At 38.5% G+C, this 27397-nt stretch overlaps 1 pseudogene; it reads left to right on the top strand.

The window, feature by feature from the left end:
* The first annotated feature begins 18572 nt into the window (after positions 1-18572).
* On the top strand, positions 18573-27160 carry LOC135698241 (uncharacterized; annotated as a pseudogene).
* The last annotated feature ends 237 nt before the right edge of the window (positions 27161-27397 follow it).

Genomic DNA, 27397 nt, shown 5'->3' with positions numbered 1-27397 from the left:
AGGGAGTTTGGGACGATGGTTATATTCAATCATCCCTAAGGTGTCGAAGTGTCCTTGGTTCAAGGGGTTAGATGTGGGTCGAGACTTCATTCGTATGATGTCTCGCCTCATGTCCAATCACTACTCGTTAAACGCTCACTTGTTCCGTGTTGAGCTGGGGGACAGTAATCTCTGTGAATGTGGACAAGGTTACCAGGACGCAGATCACATTATTTGGTCATGTGCTGAGCACCGTGGAGTCAGATCCGAGTTGTACGATTCCCTTCGGGCTCGAGGTAGACAACATTAACGAGGTAGACAAATATTAACCATAGATTGTAAGTTTGATTAACCTTGTGTTTAGTTTGTGTTTTGTATGTGTGTGTGTATTTTTTTTTTGTAGATTTGTTTCTGTAATAATTGTATAATTACAGAGTTGACATAACGTCGATAGGATTAAGTATTTGTTTTAGAAATAGTGAAATTTTTTAATCATAAATCATATTCCAAATCTCCTTTTCCCTCTCCCGATCCAAACAATTGTCATCCACTAACCTCGAGAAGACCGCGAGTAATCGGTTCCAATCCTTTAATTTTAGATTTAAGACATTTATAATGTATAAAGAAAATGATAACTTGGCTCTGTAAAGTTTATTCGAATGAGCCTGTACAAATAAAGTAATTAACAAAAAAAAAAAAAATCATAATGGTCATCCATAAATGACGATGCAATTTTCTTATCAATTTTAGACCTTCCCCTCCCCTTCGTGGCGTTTTTTCTGTACCTTATGCATGGTCCGTTACAAATGTTGAAAGTTTCTTGAAACCTCCTCTCCTTAGATTCTACGTTATTTATGGATGTGCCCTAACTGTTGTTTTGGTTCTTAATTTAGGATCATCGCTTGCGTGCGGAAAGTGATTTTTCAGGTGTATGAAAGAAGTGAAAAATCATTATCGGCATCAAGAATTCACTGAAAAAGAAACGATTTATCTGCCGCTCATGCTCTCCGAAAAAAATAAATCGCTGCTGCTTTTCTCGCGAAAACTGTTGTGAGCGTCTCTCGGTTCTCAAGCGAACCCCACACGGTAAGAAATATTGTCAATACTTACAAGTATTGACAATAATATTGATGATGTGAATACAGAAATATTGTCAATACCGATGTATTGACGTCAATATAAAATGTATTGATAATACGATTATTGTCAATAAAAGCAATCGTGTACGGTCCACATCACATTCTCATCTATTTCTCCTAGCCAGGGTTACTGATTATCATATCCCAAGTTAAAACTTAATAAATCCAAATCCAAGGTTGCAAAGTGTTTCCTTTCAAAAGAAAAAGTGACTCCTAGTGGCGGTTAGTCGCAAACCTAAAAGTTCGGTGCAAGAATCAACTGGAAAGTTAGCCGATGCTCACACCCCCACTCAGCATAGTTACAGTGCTCATTTGATTTTCCCGCCGGTTAAATTTTTAACGGAAATCACGAACCTGCCCCAACATACGGGTATAATATTTTATAATAAGGAACAAATGCACAACGTTTGAATGAAATCAGACCAACTTTGTTTTCCGATAGGTATTTTTAAGTGGAATTGCAATATACCGCCCATAAAACCATAACTGTCCCATATGAATAGGAAATCAAGCAAAGATGGGATAATTATGCGACTATCGGCAGCATGTTCCGGGAATCGAAAATCCTGCTGACATTATTTCGAGAGGAGCCACTCCAGCTCAGATAGCGAGCAACACTCTGTGGTGGAATGGTCCAGAATGGCTTAAGGTTCAATTTACTTTGATGTTTTTTCGAAAAATTCAAGAGCAGTTTTTTTCGACGCATTAGTTCAGATTGCAAAATGTTCGCACTATTCGATTCCTTTTGCTATTCGACACACAATGACGCGAGCTTTTAGCAATCTGAAATAATGCGTCGAAAAAAAACTGCTTTTGAATTTTCGAAAATGCATCAAAGTAAATTGAACCTTAAGAAGGAAACACAGTACTGGCCAGTTAACGCGCAGGTTCCAGATCAGCAGTTCGATTCGGTGATCCTGGAGGAGAAACCGCTAGTGGCAGCAGTCCTACAGATTCTGCCTCCAAGTGAGATTTTCACGTTACGTTCGACTCTATTAACCCTTGTTCGTCTGACCGCTTGGTTACGCCGGTTTTCTTTTAATTGCAAACCACGAAATAAGTTGCAGAAAAGATTCGGAGTTGTAACAGACGCTGAACATGAAGAAGCTCTGCTAGTTCTAGTGCAGTTAGCGCAATCGGAATGTTTCCCGCTGAAATTATCGGATCTTGCAGCAAAGAGTGAGGTCAGGCCATCATCGAAGCTTCGTAATCTGAATCCTGTGATGATCGACGGGACAATCTGCGTCGGTGGCCGACTTGGAAATGATTCAATTTCGCAAAGGGCGAAAACACCCGATGATCTTGGATAGCCGACATCCATTGACAAGGTTAATTTTGATTGACTACCATCATCGGTTGCTGCACGGAGGACCGCAGTTGATGATATCCTGCGTTCGTGAAAGGTTTTGGCCATTGAGCGTCAGAAACCTAGCGAGGAAGGTAACGCACGAATGCATGAACTGTTTCAGAGCGAAACCACGAGCTCACGAGCAGCTGATGGGAGATTTGCCGCTTGAAAGAGTATCGCCAGCCCCTCCTTTCCAACGAGTGGGAATCGATTATTGTGGACCGTTTGAATTGCAGCCTGCAACTCGAAAGGGCGCTCCTGTAAAATGCTACGTCTGTCTGTTCGTTTGCATGGTCTGCAAGGCCGTCCACGTTGAAGTCGTAATGGACCTTACGGCCGAGGCATTTCTTGCCGCTCTAAGGAGATTTGTTGCCAGGCGCGGAAGGCCGGATCAAATATACTGCGATAATGCGACCAATTTCGTTGGAGCACGCCGACAGCTAAGCGAACTAGATCGCATGTTTCAGCAGCAACAGTTTCAACAACAATTGTCCGCTGAAGCTGCTCGAGATTCGATTACCTTCAAATTTATACCGGCCAAGTCACCCAATTTTGGTGGCTTGTGGGAAGAAGCTGCGGTTAAATCGCTGAAAGGACACATGAGGAAGGTCATCGGCAACAGGATGCTGAAGCAAGACGAAATGCTTACCGTTGCACAGTGGTCTAAAAGTGCCAAAACGTGCGTTTTTTAGTTTATGTGAAAACGGTCCATTTAAGCCATATAGTGTCTTCGGAGAAATTTGTGCACTAAAAAAGCCCCTTCTTTTGAGCATAGCCATTTCATGATTAATTCACCTAGCAGGGAGATGAAAAATTTACTTTTTTTGTTTGTCGATATAGCAAAATGGCGTCTTGAGCAAAGTTTTAGACAATTTTAAAACAAACATTTTTTCTCAAGACGTCAACCCTTTGTCTCTTATGTTTACAGAGATATGTCATTTTTTGATAAGAGTCTTCAGAAAATCAATTTTTTGCTAATAACTTTTCAGGAAGCAATTTTTTGACATTAGTATGTTCTACACAAATGTTTGTTTATTAAAAATACACCATTTTGTCTTGAGAAGCAAGTCCCTATCTTCAATATTTTTTGAGATATTCAAGGTTTTGATCCAAAATTAGCACTATTTTCAAGGCCAATAGCTCGAAGTTGGGCAAAATTGGGCAAACCAGGTTGATTACATTTGAAAATACACATAAAATGCAGCCCAATGCATACCAAATCATAAGTCTTCTTTAGTATTCTCTGCCGATCTGCTTATTACCAAACTATAGGGTCACGACTTCCCGTCAATTGTGTTACTGTTGTTCTTTTTTTATGAACATTAAAAACAACATTACATTTTATGAAGAGCCATAACCTCGGAGGCTACGCAGCCCCATTTTGTATGTTGCTTCCCTGCGGTTCTCCTCCAAAGATTAAACAACTCACGTTTGTCAATAGTTTCTAAATATTTGAAATAAAACACATATTTGTGCTTCGTCACTTTTTAAATAGTGATCAAAACAAATTGCACTTACCTGAACCAACCAAAAAAGATATTTCTGAGCTCATTATCGCAATTAGATACAACCGCTCACGTTCAAAAGCAACAGACACCGGGACTCAAATAGTGGGAGGAACAAGGACCAATGTTCGTTCAGTTAACCGATTATTACAACAAACACCGAGAATCACGTTCCGGGAAGAACAAGGACCACTGTTCGTTCAATCAATCGGTCACTACTACCGACACTGTGAATCACCTGCCGGGGGGAACAGAGACCAATCGTAGTTCAGTCATTTTTTTATCACTACAATAGACACTGGGACTCACCTGCCACGAGAAGCAAGAACCACTGTTCATTCAGTCAACCAATCACTACAATAGACACTACGAATCACCTTCTTGTGTTGTCAACCGGTAACTACAATTTAGAATTTGGAATCAAAAGTTTTATCACACGCTGCTTTGCAACGCCTACTCTTTTTTTGCATGCCTACTTCGATTTAACCGAATTTGAATTTTCTTCAGTAAGTGACGTATGAAGTAGCTGCTCTATGTACAAATGCAATAAAACGATTATCTGAACACGGGTTACTATAGTTTGGTAATAAGCAGATCGGCAGAGAATACTAAAGAAGACTTATGATTTGGTATGCATTGGGCTGCATTTTATGTGTACTTTCAAATGTAATCAACCTGGTTTGCCCAATTTTGCCCAACTTCGAGCTATTGGCCTTGGAAATAGTGCTAATTTTGGATCAAAACCTTGAATATCTCAAAAAATATTGAAGATAGGGACTTGCTTCTCAAGACAAAATGGTGTATTTTTAATAAACAAACATTTGTGTAGAACATACTAATGTCAAAAAATTGCTTCCTGAAAAGTTATTAGCAAAAAATGATTTTCTGAAGACTCTTATCAAAAAAATGACATATATATGTAAACATAAGAGATAGAGGGTTGACGTCTTGAGAAAAAATGTTTGTTTTAATATTGTCTAAAACTTTGCTCAAGACGCCATTTTGCTATATCGACAAAAAAAAAAGTAAATTTTTCATCTCCCTGCTAGGTGGATTAATCATGAAATGGCTATGCTCAAAAGAAGGGGCTTTTTTAGTGCACAAATTTCTCCGAAGACACTATATGGCTTAAATGGACCGTTTTCACATAAACTAAAAAACGCACGTTTGTGCACTTTTAGACCACTGTGCGTTGTGACTCAGATAGAGGCGTGTCTTAATTCGAGACCTCTGACTCCCCTGAGCAACGATCCAAGTGATCTAGAAGTGCTGACTCCAGGACACTTTTTGATACAACGTCCACTCACTGCGATACCCGAGCCAAGTCTTCTCGAGCTACCAGAGGGTACCCAAGTAACCAAAAGTTCTGATAAAAGGCCATTTGTGGCTTAAGCAGCTTAGTTGGTGATGGTCTTTAGAATTCTAAGCAGCCTCATTTTTAAGTCGTTATAAGAACTTGAAAGTTCAGGTATAATAATTGAAAAGCATTCTAAGCAGCTTCAGGCGGAACTTGAACGGAACTTTTAGAAAATAAAATAAAAAAGGTTTTTGTCCTCTACACCAATTCTATGTTTAAGTTCGCACTTTTATGAAAGTTATTTCTAAAGACAGGTATTAATGTGCATTGATTTATCAGCGTTAGTAGTAGAATTTGAGCTGTTTGAAGAATTAAACCCAGTCCTTCTGCGCGAGAGCCCCAGCACGAACCGCTGCGTCATCTGAAATATATTAAAGTGAGCTGTTGTCCCGCCTACTGTTGGAGTTTTCAGTGCCAGCTGACTGACTTGCATACGAAACACAACACCTTGATGAATTTTAAATTGGTATTTGCCCGCATGGTATTCCAACACATTTGTGGCGCAGTGGTTAGCGTTTGTAGATCGCATGCCAAATACACGGGTTCGAATCCAGGAAATGACTTTTTAATTTTTTTTTTATGTTTGGATAAAATGTTGATGCACTGCATAAATATAAGAATTATGATTTATTCGGGCCACTGATCATTTAATATTTACGTACATTAAATTTTGTTACTAATAAAGACTTGTGAGGATTGCTTCATGTGGCTTGAAAGTTCTATCGGAACTTTATTTGAACTTTATGAAACTTGATAATTCTGTCGGAACTTTATTTGAACTTTTTGAAACTTGAAAGTTCTGTCGGAACCGAGGTCGGAACTTTATTTGAACTTTATGGAACTTGAAAGTTCTGTCGGAACTTTATTTGAACTTTATGGAACTTGAAAGTTCTGTCGGAACTTTATTTGAACTTTATGGAACTTGAAGGTTCGGTTGGAACTTTATTTGAACTTTATGGACCTTGAAAGTTCTGTCGGAACTTTATTTGAACTTTATGAAACTTGAAAGTTCTATCGGAACTTTATTTGAACTTTATGGAACTTGAAAGTTCTGTCGGATTTTTATTTGAACTTGAAAGTTCTGTCAGAACTTTATTTGAACTTTATGGAACTTGAAAGTTCTGTTGGAACTTTATTTGAACTTTATGGAACTTGAAGGTTCGGTCGGAACTTTATTTGAACTTCATGGAACTTGAAGGTTCATTCGGAACTTTATTTGAACTTTACGGAACTTGAAAGTGATTTTAATCGTTGAATGCGGAACTTTTGGTTACTTGGGTAGGCTCTCCAGATGGCAGCAAGTGCAGCGCTACAGTCAGGTGATATGGAAGCAATGGTCAACTGATTACTTGTCAAACCTCCAGAGTCGCAACAAATGGACAAGGCACAAGAATAACCTGGACGTCGGAGCTATGGTTCTATTGAAGGAGGACAACATTCCACCCCTCAAATGGAAGCTGGGACGCGTGACAGAGATCCACCCCGGTCCAGACGGAAACGTTAGTGTTGTCACCGTGAACACGAAGCATGGTTGTTTTCGGCGAGCTATTTCCAAGATTTGTATTCTGCCTATCCGCGATAATCAATCCGATGAGTCGCAATAATGCATAACATTGAACTAAGTATTTCTGCCCCCGTTTGGGGCATCTTTAGGCATCCTGCGATATCTGCGATGTCGCTATTGCCTGGGGGCAACCCTACAGTTATGTATTCAATTATTTTGTATGTCCGGGAACATTCTGATGCGTTCTCCTTCGACAGTGTCCATCCATAATACGAGTCCTGCATGGAAACATCATGTGTTCCGGAATACACCATCGCTTCATCATTTGAATTTCATCGAAGCTAAGCAACCGTTGGCACTCCAGTCACATCTGCCGAGGGGGCCGACACCTAAGTTACGTTTCATCTATCATATATTGAATTTCGGATCCCAATCGCTGTTGTTCTTTGACAGATATGGATCAACTCCCTTGCGGCCATCGCTTCGATCACTGAAGATCAACTCAGCTAAGTATGGCCCCATTTGGGGCAAAATTGGCGGTTCACGACACTCCATGTCGTATATGCCAGGGGCCGCAGCATAAGTTACGTTCATTAGAATTAAGTAGTATCTCCACCAGAATCATCTCCAAGGCTCAACCATTCGATGCTCGTTCCACGGATCAACATCCACCTCGGGGAAGCTCAGATAAGTATGGCCCCATTAGGGGCACATTGGCAGCTGACGGCGTTTCAGTCGTAATCGCCAGGGGCCGCCGTAAAAGTTATGTTTCCTAAATCCAATAAGTTGTTCGAAGCCCAATCGGTTTTCCTCTTCGACAGAAACCCCTCGACCTTTGATCATCTTCGCAGCTACTTCCGTTGAAAATTTCCCGCCCCCATTGGGGCACACTTTGGCAAGAATGGAGAGTTTCGTCTGTTAACGCCAGGGTGCGACAGCTAAGTTATGTCCCTTCTCTTACGAATGTGTACCGGAATCAAGCCGTCTTATTCTTCGACAGGATACGAAGACCGATTCCACCTGCAGAAGCCATCATGTTCGTTTCCCAAGGTGGAAGTATGTGGGCAGTGAAGTTAACGGAAGGTATCACAAGCAGTCGGGATAAATGGATTGGGTCAGAAGTACCATCAACGTTTGGTTCGGCTTGACGGACGGTCATGACCAGTTCCCGATCGCAGAGCACTAGAGGATGCATAAGTTTTGGAGAGCAACGTCAACGAGGATTGAAGTCGTTGAAAAAGATCTGTTAACACATGTTGAACTATTATCATTTTAGTTAGGTATAGGTATAGGTATTTGAATTGTTTTGAGTGAACTCAAGGCGGCCGGTATGTTAGGGAAAGTTAGATCAATAATTGTGTGCGTCACTGTAGATTAAGGAATCTGATAATGAGTGACCACGAACGCACGACCGTCCTTGTGTATGTAGCCGAGAGCAATAAGCTATCAGTGATACGCTCTTACAGCATCACCAATAGGTAGTTCTTTTAGTTACCCACCGACCGCCGACGGTACCGATCGACCGTGTGATCACGTCGAGTATTAATACATTTACAGTCCATTCGCGTTGAGTAATAAGTGCGTTTTTAAAATATAGTTCTTTTTGATCGTATCACCGGTTTTACTAAGTGTTTAGTCCGAACAAGTGACTCGCGGGTGCGCACGGATTGTGCAAACGGGGAATACCCAACACAGGGTATTTGTTTAGTAACTTCAATGGTTTGGGAACCGAGCTTATTTTTCTCCGCTGTTGTACAACATTTAGCTGAAAATATTGTTAATAAAGATAACCTATTAAATATAAATATGAGATTTAATTTTGAGCTATAGGGCATTTTTGCACGAAAAAGGAATAGGGTGGACATGACTCTTTCTGCAAGATATAAATTGATGTTAGAGAAATATGAATGCTTACTAATTTCTGGGTCGCTGTTTTTCAGTATTTCTAGCAATGGCGATTTCTCCAGCTCCTTCAAATATTTCAATAGAATGTACCATATGTTCCACCGCGTTTCGCATACTTTTGGAGGCAGAGCAATCTTGTGGAATTTGAATAGCTCACGGTGTTACCGATTCCAGGATATCCAGTAGATCATCAAAAAGGGAATCATCGTCGTCTTCATCATAGACATTATCATTGGTATCTCCAGCCTCTTGCTCCTCTGTGAAATCATCGGTTTCTTCTTCGGTTTTTAGGTCGCATTCTGGTACATCGTCACAATCTTCCTGTTCGTCTTCCTCCTTCTCCACTGTGTCGCCATATGGTTCGTCGTCTGCTGCCAAAGTACCGAGGAATACGTTTTCCTTTTCAAGCAACACCTGGCCCAAAACATTTCTTCAACTCTAGAACCGAGGCAAACATATTTTGACTATTGTCTGAAGTAATCGTGAGAACTTGTTTGTAGTCGATGCCAAATGATTCCATCTCCTGCTCAATAATCTTTTTTAAGATTTTCTTTTGTCTGACGCTCCGTCATTTCATGCGCCGCTTAATTCAAAGAAAGGAATATGATGTCTTGTTAAAACTCAACTGAATAATAGTTTTTGTTACTGAAATTCATGACTTAAAGATTAGGAAATTCCAATAGAATGCAATAACCACTAGTCCGCAAATCATTAGGATTTGGTTCTTAACCCTCCGTTACTCGCGCTGTTGTACTTTGTTTTCCATTGCCATTTTGTTGCTGAGTTACATGCTATCTTGTGCCGTCCACCCAACGCAATTTATCGGTTGTGCTTTATCCATTTGAGCTACCAAGGAATGAATAAAGAATTATGCCGAAAACTTCATCTGGACACAAGATATGGTTTCATACTTACTTGGATCTGTACTTTATCTTTCGAAGAAATTCTCTTGGATCCCCGGAAATTGAAGCGGGGATCACGGAAGATACATGCTTTGAACTGCATGCTCTCAGTGAGTTTTTGCAAACGCTTTTGAAATGCTTTCATACACGGGAAAAAATCCGATCTCCGAAATGAGAAAAATGACTCATGATTTCATGAACACAGCGTATTTTCATGTTATGAAAATACACCATGAATAATATTCATGATATCATGAGCAACTTTTGCGTAACGCAGCAAATATTCCCAAAATCATGAATCATCCGAGTTGAAATCATGAGCTAAATTCATGGGTTTAACTTTTAACCAAAAAATGCAAAAAGAATAAAATAAAGCATCAGACTGGATTCGAACCAAGAACCTTGAGATCACTAAACCCATACTTTTACCACTAGACTATCAGCAATTGTATAAGTTGGAAGACAAAAGGCGTATAAGAGATACCTATGTAGTGCGGCTTATGAAGACGGTTTGCCAAGTACGTGTAACGCTTGTAGCGGTCTTGATTCCACTGCATTATGAAATCATGAATTTCCATGACGAAATCATGAATCATTGTTACGATTTCATGGGATGGCAAGTTTTTTCATTTCATGATTTTTTATTCATGAAAATGGAATCGGATTTTTTCCCGTGTAAGTTTTTGGGCCAAAGAGTTATTTGACAATCTCGTTAGTTTAGCCTGACATATCAACCAGCATGCGTAAAACTCGTAAAACGATCCAGGTGAATGTTTTGTAAACAATCTTTGTAAATCAAAGAATGCATTCATAAACGATTCTTTTGTCTGCTATTCATAGAACGATGAATGCGTTGTAGGAATGAACCAACGCATGAACAAAAACATCAATAAGAGCTGTCATATGTTTATCTTTCCTTTGCTTTCTCTCCTTCATTCACGGGAATGCGTTACTCTCCATAGAGATGGTTACTGAGATTGAAATATTTCAAAGAACATGTTTGTAAATGATTTCAAATTGAACGTTAGGCGATGCGATTTTTTCCATCACTGCATGAGCGAGCTCAATTCTCGGTTGACCGCTCACCATTTCAGCAATGAAAGGATGGGAGGAGAAAAGCAAAGATAATAAAAGCGCTTACCGAATCGTTTTCTTCGTCATTTGCTTTCGAACAACGGACGGATAATCGTCGAACGCGACGTATGAGTGGAACAGCACGCATCTCACCAATACCAAGACGAAACGACGACTAATACACCCACATCGACCATAGGAAAGGCTTCCCGCAATAGGCAGCATGACTAGGCCGCCGTCATCCGGTCGGCATCGACTTGCACTGTTGTGGCCACCATTTGAAAAACAACCGGCCTTTTTCAGGGCCACCAATTCAAAAACAGAAAGAGTTAAGAACTAAATGATCAATATATTTGTTCCTTCCACTAGTGGTCCTACGTCAAGCTTCCGTTCGTGCCCCTAGGCACAGACCCTTCTACTTTTTTTTTATTAACTTATACAATTTTACGATCAATTCCTAATAAATTGGGATGAGTAATTGTATTTGTATTAAATAATAAATAATAAGAAAATATAATTCAATAAGATCGGCGCCAGTGGTGTAGTAGTAAGCGTGGTTGCCTCTCACCCCAAAGGGCATGGGTTCAATCCTAGTCGGCCCCGCCGGGATTTTCTGAGGCATAATGTCCCAGGTTCACGCCTGTCTTCGGAAGGGAAGTAAAGCCGTTGGTCCGAGTTGATTGATCGATAGGTAAACAAAAGTTGTAAGGCCCTTTACACACAAAAAAAATCCCCATACCCGACGATGTTGTTGGTTTGCGTGTGCGCGTAAAGGGCCTTACAACTTTTGTTTACAAAAGCTCTTGTGCCATTTTCAAATGTTACGCCTGACATGATCGCCATTCAAATCGGAAACAATCATGTTCGGTTTGTGTTAGAAATGGAATCGTTTACCAAATGAAAAATGTTTGTTGCAACATCATCCAAGGAAGCTCAAAATCCCGTCTGCAGGATAATCCCCCTCGACTCACACAAGCAATAAATATCTAATGGATGTTGCGTTGCAAACAGCTATGAATCATTTCACGGCATTTAGATGTCATCAGCTAAAGCATCGATTCTCAACGTTGCCCCACCGTGCGATCAAGCTCGCTCTACATCGTTTCTGTTCGTGTGCATTTCGTTCAGAAGGGGTTCGCGAACTCCAGGTTGAGAATCGATGCTCTAAAGGAAACGAAACACACACGCAGTATTATCCATGTTTAGTGTGTACTTTATTGTCTACGCCTGAAGACATTTTGCACGTTTTCCCACTAGGCTAGTAGCTGGCCAATCTTCTGAGAAAATAAAAGAAACAGAGTTGCAAACGGTATCAAGTAGACGATGAAATGAAATCCCGATTCGCTCCGGTAGTCAAGAGAACTCAACGAAAGCAGACAACCGAAAGTTGATCTGCTATTTCTCCGGCTTCAAGACACGTCCGCAGTGTGTGGAAAAGCTGCGTTGAATTGAAAGCCAAAATATGCACGTGTGCGGAAAGCTTACAAGTCCCAGAATCAACGGTTGTAAAACGACTGAATTGTGGTCGCAAAAAAAGAGGGTCAACAAAAGGTTTCCCCCGTAAAAAGTCGCAAACTTTCCCAATTAAGACACTAAACATGATAAATGGCAACATCCCCAGCAACGATTAATCACCATAGCGGCAGCGCACTCAACTCAGCCGCACTCTGCCTCCTACGATCCGCGGGTTTATTGTTTAGTTCTCACGCTTTCTCGCCGTCCGTCGCCGCGGCCATGGTGACGAATTTTCACTCATCAACAGAGCAACAACGTACCATTCAGCGCCGCGAGGAAAGTCCGCTTCACTTCATTAGCGCGGAGCCGTCGTCATCGTCGCCGTCGCCAGATCGCCCAGATGAAACTCCCAATTCTCCAATTGGTGCTAAGCGCTCAAGTAATTAGTCATTTTTAACCGATTTCAGCAAGCACCGCGCGGCACCAAAGTCATTTTTCTCCGCCCTACTGCCAAAGGAACAAACAACAACGTTTAACGGCGCGGCGCGGAGCGATTGGCTTTGAGATGGATACAGCTATATGTATACAGTGAGAACGCGAACGATTGCATAATTAGCGTCAATTATGGGACGATTCTAATTAGGTTCAGTTTAAGGTCCGGGGGTGTCTATATGGTAGTGCAAACTCTCTTATCGGCATTGGAGCAGAATGGACATACGGTGGAGTCAAACCAACTTTATCTATCGATGGTAGAGTAGATTTCTGCCATGCGATGGTGGAAGCTGAAATGGCACGTAAATGGGTTAGTTTGTAACCAGTAGAGTATAGTGGGGCAAGAGTGCGCACTTAGTTTTAAATTTCATGTGGTTATTTTTTTGCTGGAAGTTTTTTTATTTGGAAGGCTCAATCGCGTAAGCTTTACGGAGTCGATAATTCATTGTTTTTTGTTTGTATCAAAATTCACTTAATTCTATATCTCGTAGGAGGTGGGCCGAATACTCGTGGCTTCCATTAATTTAGGATAAAAACATATTTTATTAAATTATGAAATGATAAGATATTATAATGATATTTTGTAAACAAGAAAATATGGGAAAGTTTGTGTTTGACACATAAAACCTGCAAATTCAGCTTGACAGAGTCACAATGAGCGATTTTCTGATCGCCTCTTGGCGAAGTGATGAAGAAAACACATTGTAGTTGAAATACGTATCTGTCATGGATACCAAAATTAATTAAGTGGACTTAAATGGAAGATAATCTTTTTCAAGTCTTAGTGGGTGCATTCCGTTTACAACCCAATTTCATTACTTCACTGTGAAATGTTCCAAGATAAATCTGACTTGAACAAAAAAATATATATATGCTGAGACTGCCGATGATTTTTGACGTAGGATAATAGAGGCGTCGCGTGCCTAATTTGTTTACCTGTGCACCAAACTTTGTTCGTTATAGCTTACAACCACATATTAGTTTTTGTATATTTTTCAATGCTTCATGAATTCGAGGGACATATTCTCAGTTACTATATTAATCACTACCTAACGTAACACTTGAAGGGTCTATCATCTTGTGTAAACAAAACTTGTGTGGCCCTTTACACGCTAACCGAAGTAGGAGGAATTGCAAAACTTAACTAATTATCGTTTTTATCACAAGACTAACTCTTTCGACTGAAGTGTAATAAAGAATATCCGTCAAACACTTCCGAAATCATTTTTTGATACAAAACAGTGTCAAAATCTAGAGAAAATTCATGACGTCCCCTGGGTAGCAAACTTGAATTAATCAACTCTTTATTCATCAGAACAACACTATCAGAATGAACCAGTGGAAGCTCATAAGTTTTGACAGACGCACCGGCGCAACTATCGGTAATTGAGAGATTCACAACTGACAAGAGAGTGAGAGCGGGCTTTTGCGCTCTTTTTCTCCATTTCTCTCTTTGTCTGCAATCTGATATCCAAGTTCACAGCGAGAAATGCACGCTTTGGGCACCCATACATCACAAATGTTCTTCTAATTTAAACTCACACATTCAAACGGGTCTGCAAGTATGATAACGTCCAAAGCGTGCCAGACTGTTGTTTCCGTGTTGCTCCCGTTTGACGCGTGACTGCTGAAAGTTTCAATTACAACTAGTGGTGCAAACCGCCATGTATTGAGGAAAATTTGTGGTATGTTTCAAGAGGTGATAGAAGGTCTGCTTGGCTTACATGAGGCATTTGACCATTCACTACCTTGCCACCCGCCACCCAAAAAAGCTCGTGCACTATTTAACGAGTTTTGTCATGGTAGTGATATCGACATGCTTATAAATCAATGCATTAGGGACCAGGCCACACCATCCGAACTGAATTTAATCCTTTTTGAAGCAAACCAAGGTTGAAGATTTAATTGAGCCACACTATAAAATAGTGTATTCATGATCACTTGTGGTCTGGAATAAAGAAGTACAGCTACAATGTGACCATTAAATCTATAAACATCTAAAGGTATTTTTTTTTTAATTATTAACACCTGTGTCGTGCACAGGTTGCACATGTGGACGCGACGCCACTGAATTATGAGAAAATTTGAACTAGAAGGAGGATTACACCATGATCATTCTGAGGAGAACTTCAAGATGATTCAAAAGAGAAATCCAAGGCCATTCTGAGGATAATTTAAAGAAGATTCTGGGACAAAAGGAATCCGGAGCATATTTCCATGTGAATTTTCGGAGAATCCATAGGGGGTATGATATGGAGGATTACAATTAAATATGAATATAATTCCTATCGAACCCAAAATAAATTCGGTTAAACATTCCAAGAGAGTTCTGACAAATGTGGAGAAATCTAAAAAGAACTGCAAGTTGTTTTCAGGTAAGAATTTCATAGTTGTGAGTTGAATACTAAGGAAAGGCAGAATATTCAACGGTAATTCCAAAATATAATTAATGAGAATGATTCTAACGGATTTCTTAGGAATATCCTTAGAAAATTCTGAGCTAAATTTCAAGTGGATTTCGATGAGTATTGTAAGAATATTCCGGTGTTTTTTTTATCAGATAATTCCAAGGAGAATCCCAGCAGCAATTTGAAGATTTTTTGGGATTTTTTAGCAGAACTAAAAAAAATATTGCTAAGATGAAGCAATGAAATTGGGTTGTTAGCGGAATGCTTAAATAAAACAGCAAAAAAGGTTATCTTCCATTTAATTCCACTTAATTAATTTTGGTATTCATGACAGATACGTTTTTCGACTACAATGTGCAGTCTTCATCAGTGTCATTCCCACTATGACATTGATGAAGACTGCACATTGTAGTCGAAATACGTATCTGTCATGGATACCAAAATTAATTAAGTGGAATTTAATGGAAGATAACCCTTTATGCTGTTTTATTTTATTGCTAAGATAATTCCATGGGAATTTCAGGATAATATTAAGTAAATTCTGAGGTGAACTCAAAGTAAATGTTCAGGAGAATTCTTCAGGAAATCCTTAACAAGAACTTTTAATAATGTAATGAGCATTGCAAAGTGAATTAAAATAGTTTTCTAAAGATGTTGTAAAATTTGTTAAAATCATATTTATCCTTTACACTAGTCAATAATATAATTTCTAGCTCAATTTAAAATATTTCCAGTATACTTTTGGATTGTATTTTTGAAAAATACGTGAAATTAGGATCATAGGTTAATGAAACTATGGTACTTTATGGTAGAAACATTCGGATAAACCGGGAAATATCATGGAAACTGAGTAGACAATAAGCTATAATAATTATCAACAATATAAAAAATCGTCGGGAATCTGTAATTCTTTTCCATATTTTTTTACAATATCTTACTATGCTCTATGACCCTTTCCTTCCGACGGTAGCACAGGGGATCTATAGGTTTTTAGTCTGTCTTATGATTATCATTACAGCTTAAATCAGTCAGCATTGATTTAAGTTTCTCTTGTGCTCAATATTCCCCTTCATATATTCATTTCCCAAGTTCCTAAAGGGCTTAGAAAGAATAAAAATCATCTCGGAACTTATAAATTGAGCTTGATAGCTTCAAAAGTGTCTTAGTCCTATGCAGTTCTTTTTGTAGAATCATTTCCTACTAATGTTAGAGGTATCGCAAATTAATCGAAGACCATACCCCAATCTTTTTTTTTTAATGCAATTAACAACAGAATTTAAAGATTTGAAAGACAAATAATCTGGAATTTATTAAAACTAAATCCAAAATATATCATATTTTCTTTGTGAAAAAGTTTGAAAAGTTTAAAAATAATCGAAGAATATTAACAAATCTCCAGAGACAAGACTAAGAGATCTTAAAACAAATTGTTCATTCAGGTACTTGTTTTTCTTTCTTTAGTCTGGAACCTCTCAAGTTAAAATGTTTTGAAAACATTCTTATTTCCAAAATTGTTGATTATTTTCCAAATGTCAAATGATCCAAAATCTCGTCAGGGATCTTGTGAATTGAAGTTCAAGGATTTTCTGAATTCCTGGTATCTTGCATAAACAATTCCAATTACTCGATATTTAATGCATCATGTCTTATTCTATTTTTTACCAGTTTAAAACAGTTTATAAGCTTAAAGGTTGAACACGAACAAATGCGGACACATTAAAAATGTTACCATAAAGGCATTTTTTTAGTTTTTTTTTTCAAAATTTCCTAATCAAGCTAAGAGTGTATAGAATCCAAAGGGTAAGTCACTCAACATATTGTGCTGAAATTAGATTCGACACAGCTTGATCGCATCCATCGGCACAGCTTCGGCACAATCTCGTAGGCATTGGTTTGTTGTAAATAAAATGGGAGCACGGTTGGACAGCTGTCATTGAAGTTGTTCACAACATTACGTGCTGTTTGACTGTAGGAAGGAAGGTGACTGTCAAATACGAACAATCGTCGCCTATCTCGCATAACTGGTTCCAAACGACAACAAAGCCATAAGCAACGATGGTTTGTTGATATTTGGAACCAAATTCACATATGGAAAATCAATGAGCGTTATCAGGTAAGACCCAATAAATTTGTAGTCTCTTTCGTTCTCCGGCTGATTAAATGGATGACGGAGTTTGACGTCAAACTTCTTCAACCGTTAACAGCGGGAGAACGAAAGAGATGAAAATTCACTGAGCTTTACACATTTACATCTCATTGATGGATTTTCAGTAGGCCCCTGGTATATTCAGGGACATGCTCTAAAGTCTAGACCCTTTTGACGTTTAATCGCCGCACACTACTGTACCATTTGAAGCGAACGAGTGCGAGCAAGAGGGAAACAGATTAGTGGGAAAACCCACAAACCGTCCATTCATCCATGTGTGCTAGATAGAGAAAGATGGGTATAGAGACCTGTTTGTCGTTGGACGTTGCATATACCAGAGGCACTCAGACCCCCAGTTCACTTATAGATCTAACTAAGAAATGTAGGTCCTAGAGTTGGCTCATGAGAAAGAGGCAGTTAATCAGACCTCATTAGTACCCTTAATCAGATAATGCTGCAACTCACACACAAAAAAAAACTACAGAAGTCTATTCATCATCCTTTATAGTTGGTCTCCAACAATGTTCCTCACCGATTCAAACTCTTTCCGGCCGCTGATAGACCGTTGCTTTTCACATCACGAAAGGCTAGGTTTCTAGTCTGCCTTTGAGAGCATTTTAAAACCCTAAAACACAGGACTTTTATTATCCTATGAACACAAAACTCCAAAATTTCGCGCACCCACCACCTCCCGCATCATCCTCAATCCGATTTATCCTTGCGATTACAAACCAAAACATTCAATGTGTCAGAAATACCGGGTTGCTGGGATGGGCAGCTTGCTCTATGACCGGCACACTTGCGGCACACTGACAAAAAAGATGACCCAAGATTGGTGTGCGGAGTGACCTTCTCCTTGATAGAGTAGGCATTGGTTGTCAGGATAAGTTAATTTGTTTACATCATGGCTTCACCGGAACAAGCACGTCACAAATCGATCCTGCGCGCTCAAAACAAAAGTCCCGGTCCACACGGAGAAACGAAACAACTTAAAATCGAGATAGAAAGTACTTAAAAATAGGTACTCTCGAAAGACTACTATTTTGGATACATTGTTATTCTGATTGATAAGTACTTTTAACTTAATTTTGAAGTATAACAAAAATAGTTACTTTTACGTTTATTGTGCTCAGAACAGTAGTCTTTTGAGAGTTATTAGTTTTGAGGGCTTTCTATCTTGATTTTGAGTTGTTTCCTTTTCCACTTTTTGAAAGTATCCAAAATGAAGTGTTGTGATTTCACTTTATTTTGGATGAAAAAATCATTTAAGCTCTGTCGTCCTCCTGGAAGCAATCGCTTTTAAAAGTTTTGAAGGTATTACCGTGTTAAAATTGCGTGAATTGGTGGAAACAATTAAAATGGAGCATCTAAAGAAAAAGATCGTCGAAGGAAGCCTCCAAAAGCTGACAGGTAAGGTTTATTATTTAATTTATCAGTGGATATTACGTATACATTTTCAACTTTTAATTGTTGAGGGATGAAATGATGCGTTGATGGATGCAGCGAATTCATCAAAGGGTTGGAGCTTTTTAAGCAGCACCTTTCCACGGTCCATCAAATCGCAACAAGTCGGAAGTCGTCAGTCCCGCTGAGATGTCCCCTATGTGGCTTGATTTTTAGCTTTTTTTAAGCTTCAAAAAGCATTTTCTTACTCATAACTCTCTTCCGGGCAACATGGAAGATGTTGAAGAAAACTCTTTTGAGCTAGCAGTTACTTCGCCCTCACCAGTGCCGACCCTTGAAGATGATCCGATGCCGTTTACCCCAATTGAAAACCCAGTGTTTTACCAGAACGACGTGTCGCTGGAAGATATAACGGCAAAATTTATGGAGATGATCACGGAACTTCGCTGTGATGTGTCTCTTCCAGAAAAAAAGGTGCAGAAGTTTCTTTCTGGGTTTTCCTAGATTGTTCTTTGGAGTCAACGACATGCTATGTCACAAGTGAAGCGGTTCTTGAATAACGAAAACTACTCTTTTGATCAAGAACCTTCGATAAATTTGATAAATTCTGTGTTTATCCCCGATATAACCAAAAACGCGCTCACATTTGAAAACAACATGAATTTTTTGATTGCCAAAGCTGATTGTACGGTTCCAGAACCGATCGAAACAATATTAGGAGAAACTAGGTTAAATAATTGTACGCTGTTAGGACGAGCAAGAGGAAAAAAAAATTCAAAGAAGGGTTAAATTGACAAAATCTGTTCCCACTGTCAAAATTCAGAAAGATGTTGTACATTACATTCCGATAGTTGACACGTTGCATCTGATCATGGCAAATCAAGAAGCTCGATCTATGGTGGATGCTGAGGAGCCAAAAACGGATGGCTCAATAGTATCCTTCAAAGACAGCAAGCAATTTTTACAACATCCCTTCCTGTAAAGCCATCCTTATGCATTGAGACTTTCTTTACACGTCGACGACGTCGAATATGTGAACCCACTTGGATCGCGTAAAGTGAAAAACAAGTTGACAATTTTTTATTTTAAGGTTCAAAATTTTGACTCACGAGTAAATTCATCAATGGATAGGATTTACTTGGCATTGATGGTCAAATCGAGTGTACTAAAGAAATACGGCTATGCAACATTACTAAAAGACATGCTTAAAGATCTTCTTGCACTTGAGTCACCGCAGGGAATAGTTACAAGAATAAAGTCAGAAAACTGGACATTACGCGCCGTTCTTGTAAATATTCTGGGTGATACTTTAGTTATCCACGAGATATATGGGCTTCTTGGACCTTCAGCCAACCTTTTCTGTAGATCGTGTTGCATTTCGAGACGAGATCTCAAATCCGGTGAGTTAGGCGACAGTTTTACGCACAGAACCGTAGAAAACGTGCAACAGGACGTTGATTCCGTATTAAACCAGCAGAAACCCCCAAAGGAATGTGGGATACGATCATATTGTGCGTTACATGAATTGCGATTCTTCAGATGGGCTAATACAGTTTGTTTTGATACAATGCATGATGTATTGGAAGGTATTTTTCCAATGACTATCAAATTGATTTTGAAGCATGCAGTACAGTCCAGAATAACTACAGAACAAGAGATTAACCATCTCATCAATACATTCGATTACGGAGAGTGTGAAGACTCTGCCAAACCTCTTCGAACTTTTCTAATCATGTTTTGAATTCGAAAACAAATGCTTTGAGCCAAACTGCATCTCAGACTTGGTTACTCATGCGTGCATTTCCGTTCATTTTCGATGAAGTCCTTCAGCAAGACTCCAAATTAGGACAACTGGTTTCATCGCTGCTCCTAATTAGTTACGTTTGTTTTTCACATAGATTGACCCAAGACATGGTAAATGATCTGAATAATGCTATTCGAGACTTTCATTTTATTTTCAAAGAGTGCTTCTCATCATCTATTGCTATTAATAAAATGCACCATATTGCACATTATGCACAGTCATGTGTAGAAAATGGACCGCTATATAATGCTTTTTTTTTTTTTTTTTTTTTTTTTTTTTTTTTTTTTTTTTTTTTTTTTTTTTTTTTTTTTAACTCTTTATTTGTTCCAAATTCAAAATAAATTACATTTCATTTTTAACCTAGGTGCTCCAGTTACTACAGTAACTTACCAGCCTTAATTGTTATGATATATATCTAAGTGTTTTTACATTGTTCCTGTCTTGGCAATTCAGTATTTTAAACAGGTTTTTTAAACCTGCATGTCAGTATAACAATTGATAGCTTAAAACTAAATAACTAAAACTAAATCTTATCTAAGTATAAAGGGAATTAATCGTTGCAATTGAGGATTGTAACGATTTTTGCCGGAAATTATTAATTATTTTGTTGGACATTTGTGCTAAAGTCTCAACATTCGAAATTCTATGTACTTCGGTAGTACTGTACCAGGGAGGCAACTTCAAAATCATCTTCAGAATTTTGTTCTGAATCCTTTGAAGTGCTTTTTTCCTGGTAGTGCAACAACTAGACCATATTGGCACAGCGTAAAGCATGGCCGGTCTAAAAACTTGTTTAAATATTAGAAGTTTATTCGTCAGGCAAAGTTTGGATTTCCTGTTAATAAGAGGATACAAACATTTTATATATTTGTTACATTTGGCTTGAATGCCCTCAATGTGATCTTTAAAAGTTAATTTATGGTCAAGTATTAATCCAAGATATTTCACTTGGTTTGACCAGGAAATTGGAACTCCGTTCATAGTGACTATGTGACTACTACTAGGTTTCAAAAACGAAGCTCTAGGCTTATGTGGAAATATTATAAGTTGAGTTTTGGAAGCGTTGGGAGAAATCTTCCATTTTTGTAAATAAGAAGAGAAAATATCTAAACTTTTCTGCAGTCTGCTGCAAATATCACGAAGACTTCTTCCTTTAGCGGAAATGCCTGTGTCATCAGCGAACAAAGATTTGTGGCAACCCTGAGGCAAATCAGGGAGGTCCGAAGTGAAAATGTTATACAATATAGGCCCAAGAATGCTACCCTGAGGAACTCCTGCTCTAACAGGTAGTCGATTAGATTTGGAATTTTGATAATTTACCTGCAGAGTTCTGTCAGTTAAATAATTTTGAACTAATTTCATAATATAAAGTGGAAAATTAAACTTTTTCAATTTAGCAATCAAACCTTCATGCCAAACACTGTCGAATGCTTTTTCTATGTCTAGAAGAGCAACTCCAGTTGAGTGGCCTTCAGATTTGTTTGAACGAATTAAATTGTTAACTCTTAAGAGTTGATGAGTAGTTGAATGCCCATGGCGAAATCCAAACTGCTCATCTGCAAAAATTGAGTTCGTATTGATGTGAAGCATCATTCTATTCAAAATTATCTTTTCAAAAAGTTTACTTATTGAAGAAAGCAAACTTATTGGGCGGTAGCTAGAAGCTTCAGTTGGATTTTTATCCGGCTTCAAAATTGGAACAACTTTTGCATTTTTCCATTTATCAGGAAAGTATGCCAAATGGAAACATCTGTTAAATAATTTTACCAAGAAAGACAAGGTACTCTCTGGAAGTTTTTTGATGAGGATATAGAAAATTCCATCATCACCTGGAGCTTTCATATTTTGAAACTTTTTAGTTATAGACCTTACTTCGTCCAAATCAGTCCCCCAGGAATCATCAAAAATATTTTCGCGAGAGAAAATATTCAGAAAATCCCGAGCAACCTGATTCTCAATAGGACTAGTAAGACCCAAACTGAAATTATGGGAACTCTCGAATTGCTTAGCAAGTTTCTGAGCTTTTTCCAAATTTGTGATCAAAATTTTACCACCTTCTTTAAGCGCTGGAATTGGCTTTTGAGGTTTTTTCAAAATTTTTGTGAGTTTCCAAAAGGGTTTGGAACTCGGGTCTAATTTAGAAACATTATTTTCAAAAGTTTTGTTCCTCAGGGCAGAGAATCGCTTTTTAATTTGTTTTTGCAAATCCCGCCAGATAACTTTCATGGCAGGATCGCGTGTTCTTTGCGCTATATAATGCTAGTTGTTTGTTGTATGAGGCCACATTTAAGGAGTCCAAGGGCCAAGGCAAGACCTGTGGAAATTATAAAAATCTTACGTTAAGCCTAACGAAAAGATTGGCATTTAAACAAATAAACTCAATTTTGAAGCATTCTTATGTCATAGATTATCCGTTAATAATTACATCCACTATGATAGACAAAACAATCATAGATTCATCTGGTTTACTTTTTGATCTCCCACAACAAATTAAGGTAATTCAGCACTTGCAAATAAACAAAACTGATTTCCGGCCAGGATATGTAGTAAAATATCTAAAGCACACTGGAAGTTACTATGGCATAATTCTATTAATAGTTTGCCATCAAAATGAAATAATAACTATTATCCAAGAACTAGATATTGATCAGTTTGATTTTACATTGTTTGCTTTTAAAGTCAAGCTTTCTCAGAACCTGATTAGAGTTACAAAAGATAAACTGTTGTCACGTCAATGTTATAATTTGTGGAAACTAAAGAAAGATGATATTCATTATTATATTAGTTTAAAATACTACGACGATTAAGTAGGCTTACATACATTGTAATGGAATGTGTTGTGGTATCATGTTGATAAAAAATATTTTTCAAAATTAACCGTTTTGTTAATACAGTCAAGTCTCCCTTACTCGATCATTCCTGGAACTCCACGTTACTCACGTAAGTATTTATATCTTAGGCTGGGTTCCAACCATTTCGTGAATTTTCACTTCAATTTGACAGTAATACCAACCGGTGGAAACTAACGATTTTAAATTGGCTCACTACTTGAGCAAATCGATTAACGTACCCCATTCTAGTTGAAATTCTAGTACTACACTATGTTTGTTTTGATTCGCTATGAAAGTTTGACAGATAAAATGAGGGGTTCATGGATTTTCTTATGTTTCGAGGGGTGCATCGATAAGCTTGGGACCAAAGATAGTACTAGAACTGAGCCAAATAGTTGAGCATGTTTCTTCGGGACCTGCTGGTCTTGGAGTTACCTCTATGGTAATACCACAGACAAACAGACATAACGCTCGCAAGTTGTTCATCGAACAAGCATTTAACGGTCAATTTAAAAGAATCGTAGTTGGTAGTACCGCCAACTGAGGCGCGCATAGTCATTTCCCATGAGTTTGACGTTTACACACTACCGCCATCTGTTCTGTGTACTACCCACCACAGTGTACTCAACAGATGGCGGTAATGTTTTAGCTACGATGTTTTACAGTGAGAAATATTCAATGTGTTATGTCTGTTTGCCTGTGGTAATACTACTGACACATTTTTCAAAACTTCTGTGCTAATTAAATATCAAAACGTTCTATTTATTAACAGCCAATCTTATCACTGATGAGTCGTTGATCCATTTGGATGCAAATGACCTGGCAGAATTAGGGATTCTGAAGATGGGCCCAAGAAAGATCATCCTCAGTGTCATCGCTCAATTAATTTTGGAACGTGAACAATTGAGACTCCTCCGGAGGCAACTCACCTACTGTATGAAAAGGTAATGATAACTTCAATTAAATATGTATCCATATACAGCAAACAGTAATTTTTGCATTATGATTTCTAATAGAAATATTATTTAATAATGTATTGCAGACAGTTCAATCGGTTTTGGCAAGCGAACCGAGATTCCAGCATGCTCTTAAGCTCCTTAACGCTGGTACCATACCCGATAACAAAGATCTGTTGAGAATTAACATGATCCAGGAAGAAAAAAGGTAAGGCTTTGGTAAGAAAAGCAGGCGTAACATTTGAAAACGGCCTTTAAACTTATGTAAACCAACTTTTGTAGGCCCTTTACTCCCTACCCGCAAATTTTCCCCCTCCCGATGATGTTGCGGAGTGTACTTCGGGTGGCGAGTAAAGGGCCTACAAAAGTTTGTTTACAAAAATGTTTAGACCGTTTTCAAATTTTACGTGAGAAATTCATCGTTTTATTGCTTGACTTTTTTTCTTTTACAGATATCCATCATGGCATGAAAAACAGGAATTAGCTGTAAAAATCATTGAAGCTTTTCCACAATTGGAAAAAAAGAAGAGTGAATGCAGATGCTCCTAAAGAGGTAATTTAACTAAACAAAATATAAATAAATTATCCTTAAATTGAATATATTTTTTTTAGTCATACTTCTTCTGGCGTAACAAGGGACGAGGAAAAGGTGCCCATTACGGAATAATAGAGACGCGCGTAGGAAACATGCGTAAGGATTTGCCCTCGGAGGAACGACTGTTCCAAAGGCCAAAGAATGATCCCGTTATATTGCCTGATGGTATCCACGAAACCGTGTCATACACAGCATCACAAAATATTCGCGAAATATCAGAAAAAATGGAGCATTGCACGGTTTTGCATCAATGGTTGCTCATGCAGAAAACTGATGTCTTTTCCCATTTGCTGGCCTACAATGGACTTATGGTAAGATTATGACCTTATGAATTTGGTTTTATTTATGTCATTTCTAAACTGACTTACTTTCGGCACATTTCAGATACAGCAAGTATTTGAGCGACTCCATCCCGATGCAAATAAGGACTGCAGCATGAGCTCTTTTTTACAGATCGGTCTCCTCGTGGAAACGAATGCTTAGAGCTCAGTTGAAGACGGTATTTAATTCCCTTATTGCAATTCAAATCGATATTCTTTCTTACTCGATGTCCTTTAAATAATTTTAAGGTGATTTCTAGTACAGTCCACAAATGACCGCTATGTAGGCTATATATGCACTTCCACTTCAAATTTTCAATTACACAAATCTCGGAAATCAGTGCCCAATTTCATCTGAAATTGCTACTTCATCAGCAAACGTGGAGTAACAATTTGAATGTTGCACATGTCGTATATTCTATAGAAGCTTATATTTGTACACTTAATGTTTCGAAGTGGTTCCGAGAATAAGGATGTCACAGCGAATCACCTTAATATCCTGGTAGAGAGAATTGACTTTACATAATTGATAATTATTTCAGCTCACATCCGTGGTGCCCAGCGAATCCAAACACATAAAGCAACCAACGATACAGACAAAACGGTTGCTACGACTACCATGACAAACTCGCTCTGTAACAAAGCTCGATCCGAGTGGTAGAAGGATAATGATATATTGCTTGCCTGCTTTGTTGCAATATACACGGATTAGGACATAGCTTGATATGAATCGGGAAAAGATATAACAAAAAAATTCCCATTAACACACGTGTGTCATCTTCGGCTTTACTTCGTGAAGCAGCTGGCCAACAATTTGCTCGTTTCCTTCTACCGCCCCGAATGAGTTGGGTCGCACGAGCTGCTTGTCATGAAAAAGAACGGTGAAGATTATATCATTATTGTTTTCCACTTCTGACATAGCGTTATTATTCGGTTCGTTGATCGCTTGTTATTTTGTCATTTGGAGATATTTTTGATTCCTTGGTGGTGCCCTTCGATTTAAAAAAAAATGACACATTGTGGCATTAAGAGAAAGATGGAAGAAGAAATGAGTATCGAAGAGTTCCTGGCGGTACCGTTGATCTGGTAGGTAAAGGTGAGTGAGATTTAATATATAAGAGTTAGGAGTAAAAAACTTAATTTAACTTATTAGTAATGTTATATGCGACAGTTAGAAGATACTGAGAGGTTAGCACATATCATCGGCAAGAGACGTGCGTGTGAGAAAATTTGCGAAAAAATCTAAGGGCACCGGTGGGATTCGAACCCACAATTCCCATTCAGTACACGGGTGCATTGCCAATTATACAACGGTGTACCTATGGTCTACGGATGTATTTGGCTAATGACATATGAGTTTCGAATCCGTTTCCCTCCCTAGTCTTTTTTGCGCAAGCGTTCTCAATACACAACAATCGTCTATTACCGACGATATGTGCTTGTACCGCAACCACTCAGTATCGGTCGATGTGAACAAACACAACTCGTCTCTGTTCTACATCACACATGTTGGATACGGGATGTCCAATGCAGTATGAATAGAGCAATGAGCTGCTGGCCTCACCTCCGACCACCGGGCCATAGTGATGATTTATCATCAAATGTTAAATCTTATTAGTAATATTTTTGCTTAGTATTAGCATCATAATACAAGCCTATTAGAGAAAATCTTGTTTAAATTTTGTTTTCATAATTCATTTATCAGTTGTTTCGTTTATTTACAGATTGACGATGATACAACCAACTTGATTGCATTAAACAACCATCTACATGCTCACCGTGATCTTCCTCCTCATATTGTATGCTGCGCTGAAATCTTCAAAAAGGGTGACGTATATGTTGCCTTTGCAGAATACATTATTCCATGTGGAAACTCAGGAGAATTGGCGATTGACGTTTTGCTTAAGCTTTTTTCCAGTTTTGGGCCTATTTAAACGTACCCAATAAATGTTTGGAATATTAAACAATGCTCCACGAGCACCAAGGTAACGGAACTTACCTTACGCATAAGGGAGTTCAAAAATTCCTCTCTTTAAGTTTTTTAATGTCAAAACCCTCTGGGTTGTTTCAAACCCAAAACTTGATTTTACGTCATTTTTACCCAATATTGACTCATCACGGAACAGTTCAATTTCACTCAAAGGGATGTCTTTTGAAAATACTCTAAATTGGATACTCAGCCAAGAACTCAATTTTGAGTGGTTGCACTTAGCTGTCAAGATGAGTGCAAATGACTTAATTTTGAGTTGTCTCGTCTTTCCGTGTATCAGCTC

The sequence above is a fragment of the Ochlerotatus camptorhynchus genome, unplaced genomic scaffold (assembly GCF_037179485.1).
Source record: "Ochlerotatus camptorhynchus isolate MF236.1 unplaced genomic scaffold, CSIRO-AGI_Acam_v1.1 ptg000084l, whole genome shotgun sequence".
Classification (NCBI taxonomy): domain Eukaryota; kingdom Metazoa; phylum Arthropoda; class Insecta; order Diptera; family Culicidae; genus Ochlerotatus; species Ochlerotatus camptorhynchus.
The sequence above is the reverse complement of the archived record's forward strand: the minus strand, read 5'-3'. Positions and strand labels throughout refer to the sequence as shown.